At 34.9% G+C, this 4,054-nt stretch overlaps 1 long non-coding RNA gene across 1 annotated transcript; it reads left to right on the top strand.

Moving 5' to 3' along the window:
* Positions 1 to 844: 844 nt before the first annotated feature.
* LOC127076324 (uncharacterized) lies at positions 845 to 2,798 on the top strand. The gene is made up of 2 exons (XR_007786799.1): positions 845 to 1,329; positions 2,457 to 2,798. It is a non-coding gene; the product is annotated as an uncharacterized LOC127076324 (long non-coding RNA).
* Positions 2,799 to 4,054: the final 1,256 nt, after the last annotated feature.

Here is a 4,054-nt window from a genome sequence, read left to right as displayed (position 1 = left end):
TTGTTTTGAAAAAGATGAGGTAATGTGTGCTTGAATGGATGAAGCTCAGCATGATCAAGTCTCGATGTCCTTCCATCTTCATGGTCTTGAATGTGAAGTCTTGATCCAATATTGATGTCTTGCATGATGATTTTTTGAATTGGATATCCAGTGTGGTGCAAGTGCAGGAATCTGATCCCATCAAGTGATCCAGAGACTAATGATCACTTAATTGGAAAGGGGAATCAAACATGTTATGAACAAGTGATTAATTGATCAAATGAGACTTTGATCAACTCAATCAATCATGGATTTGATCATATTAATGATATTTCAAGCATGTGGATTTTTATTAAAGGACTAAAAACATGAAAAGATTGGTGTTAACACCTATTAGTTTCTAAAATTAAAACTAAAATGCTAATCAGACTCTAAGATTAACATGTATGTTAGTTTCTAAAAATCTAAAGAAATTTAGTTCTACAACTAATGATGATTAATTTCTAAAATCTAATATGAATTATCTTGATTATTTATTTTTCAAAGTGTTTTTAAAGTGATAAAAATCAACTAAAGCCTAAATAAATTCTAAGTACTAATTTTTCAAAGTGCAAGATATTATGTACGTTTTTTATGTATTAAAAGATTAAATGTGTATTAAAAAAGTTACCAAAAATACTAAATACAAATTAATTAAAAGAAATAAAAAGTAATGCAGGGGGTGGATTTGGTAATGTAAGGGTGCATTCATGAAATTGGTGCAGGGCCCAAACCGGTTGAAGCCCATTGCAATGAGTGAGTCCACGTAGTGATATTCAGCCAAATGTAGGGTGTATGGATCAAAATTCGCTTGGGACAAGGGCTTTAGGCCCCACATAGAGGATCTAAGAGAGGAGGTGTGAGTGTTTAATAAGCCTCATTTCAGACTTCCTGTTATGTCCATCAAACGTGTTTCCACGCCTTGCCTGAAACCTTGGACTCGTTGTCTCAGAAATCGCCTCCGGAGGCGGAGGAGATCCAAACCCTTCCAAACATACCTCATCCTAACCGCTCTCAATCACTTTATCTCATTCTCATATCAATTTCTCTCAATTATTTGCCAACTGATCAAACCAGAGCAAAATAAGCTTGAACCCTAAGACATGAAACTAGAAAATAAACGACAATGGATGTATAAATCGAACCTAAACCATAGGGTTTGGTTTGATTGCCTCTCTGTTACATCGTGGCACCAAACATCAAGCACGAGGAAGAGGAATTCATAGCCTACCTTCGAGGCGGAGGCTGCCCCGATATATATTAAAACTGAAGATAAGGAAGTGAAGAAATCCAGAACCAAAGATTATGTAGGTGAGAATTCCAAATCCTTGCTCTTCACCTTGTACACTTCTTCTTCTTATTCAAACTGTAGTTCGTAGGTGTTGTTTGTGTTGCTTTGTGGTGTGAATTGCGTGAGAGATTGAGAGAAATAAGAAGAAGATGATGTGAGATTGAGAACTTCAAAGAGAAATTGAGAGCGGTTGGGAATTGTCTGAATTCCACTGAGTGGTGATTATGTAATGATTATGTTCTCCCCGAATAATGAGAGAGGAACTGAATTTATAGAGATGGAGCCCTAACTAATTAGGGCAGTGGGTCTGCTCTGTTAGGGCAGTTAACTTCTGTTAAATTTCCAAGAGTAATGTTGTTAGGATGGTTAATTATGTTAACAATCAGTTAAATGCAGTTATGATGTGAGTTTGAGTTAGAATTTGTTAGCTTTGTTGACTTCGGTTAGTGTTTCTGGAATCAATGGGAAAATTAATTATGAATTGAAGTTGAAGTTAGATGTTTAGAGTTAAGTTGTTAGTTATGTTGTTAAATTGGTTAACAGTTAGTTGTTGAATTCAAATTTCAGTTAACAAATTAGAATGAAACAATTAATGTTAGGAGGTTATAGTTAGTTAATGAGGTGAATTGAAGGATAGAAAGTTAGTTATTAGTGAATATGTTAGTTAAAGTTAGAATTGTCATGAAATGGAATTACAGTTGTGAGAGTTGAAATCAGTAACTTGGAGTGTTAATGTAATATTGAAAATTTAGTTGTGTAGGATGTTAATGAATTAAAGTGTTAGAAGTTGGTTTCGCTTGTTAGAAGTTAGTCGGCATTTGAAAAATCAGTTAGAGTTAGTTGTTGGTAAATCTGATGTTAGATGAAAGGAAAAATGGTTAGGTTTAGTTTGTTAGTAGCAGTTAGTGTAAAGAAAGGATGATGAAAAGTAATTGAACCTGAAGTGTTAACAATTAGTGTAGGTTAAAAAATAGTTAGTCAGTTATTGAAGTATTAGATGTTAGTGGTGATTGTATGCTTATTATAATGAAGTGATTATATATTTCACTGTTAATTGTGAACTGTTAGGAAGTTAGGGTTTGGTATGGATTTAGTTAATTGGAACTGTTGTATACTTGCATGATGCATTGGATTGAGGATGAGCTAGCCAATGTCAAATTTGCAGTGGTGAAACTGAGATATGTTGCAAATAAAAAAGCAGGGTTGTCAAGATGACTTAACTGAGTTGAGAGTTTTGCAATGGAAGCAACAAAAATTCACTATTAGGAGCTAAATTTGTAACTGGTTATTTATGCTTAGTTTCAATTGTTATAAATGAATTTCGATACAATTGTTATGGGAATGCTACTGAATTTAGTCAGTGTATGTGATAGTTAGTAACTTTGTAACTATTAGTGTGCTAATTGTAATTGTTAGTGCTAATTTTGTAACTGTTAGATTTTTACTGAACCAGACTTGAAATTAAATACTTGTTTGACTAGTTTGGGAACTGATGAATGAATTACTTGGTAGGAAAATGTTAGTTATTGGATGGCATAACATATTTTACATATAGTTGCTAAGTGTTGAATGCTTGGTTGCTTGGCTTGCTAATGGATTGACATATGCTGCTATTTTTAGCCATAATGCCATGTTGCCTTCATTGTGTGAATGATGCTTGTATGTGGCGTGTGTTATGCAGCTGCTTATTTGAACACAAGTGTCACATCTCAAAAAAATGCGATCCTTTGCGAAGCGCTCGCACGCTCGCAGAAAAGATGTTCGAACAGAGTCGCCACCAAATTTTATTTATTCCAATGAAGGAAAGCGAAAATATCGATAAAATCCTCAAAAAACAACAAAAAGAAAATGGTCGTTGCAATCAAATTCGGGTTCGGGATTCGGTTATGCAATGGGAAGGTATTAGCACCCGTCACATCCGTTGTACTCAACGGGAACCACTTGGTTAAATCTATGATAGAATGTTAGCTAATGTTAATTGTTATCTTTTATTTACTGAGCGAGAAAAAGAAAGAAAGGAAAGACTTAGGGTTTTTTAATATTAATGTGCCTGACAAGATTTCGCAATCCTACTCCTACATATTTTCAGATGCTATGAAGAACTCAAGGCATTCGTAGTTCTACCCAAAGAGAACTACTTGGTGGATTGCTTTTAAAGAGAGCGATGCTTAGATCACATTTGAGCGATTAAACCTTTACTTGCTGTTCGCTCTTGGAGGCTGAAGTCTTTGCTTGTTTCGCATCAAAATGGATGTTGCATACTCTTTTCTAAAAATATTTTCGGAGTCGCACAACGACGGAAAATAAGTTTGATTGGTTAAGTATTTTGTTGGATAACGATTACTCGAATGGCCGAGTAAGGCTACTCGTACCAAGTATCCGAGAAGAGGAATATAAGGCTCCAGAATATCTCCCTTCTCATCCTTAATTTGCAAAAAGATTTAAATAAGCTTAAAGTGTTTTGGACAAACGACAAAATACTCGAATGACCGAGTAAGGCTACTCGTATCCAAGTACTCAGGGAAGGGAATGGAAGGCTCCAAACCACCTCCTTTTGCGTCCAAGTTTGTTACGAAAATAAGTTTTTACTTAAAGTTTGATTATAAAAAGAGTTTGGATGTAGCAAGAGTTTAGAAGTTTTTTAAGAGATGATAATTGCTTGAATAACCGAGTAAGGTTACTCGTATCCAAGTAATTGAGGAGAGGAATCGAAGGCTCGAGACCATCTCCCTTTTCACCTTTAAT

Source organism: Lathyrus oleraceus, chromosome 4, assembly GCF_024323335.1.
Source record: "Lathyrus oleraceus cultivar Zhongwan6 chromosome 4, CAAS_Psat_ZW6_1.0, whole genome shotgun sequence".
NCBI lineage: Eukaryota > Viridiplantae > Streptophyta > Magnoliopsida > Fabales > Fabaceae > Lathyrus > Lathyrus oleraceus.
The sequence above is the reverse complement of the archived record's forward strand: the minus strand, read 5'-3'. Positions and strand labels throughout refer to the sequence as shown.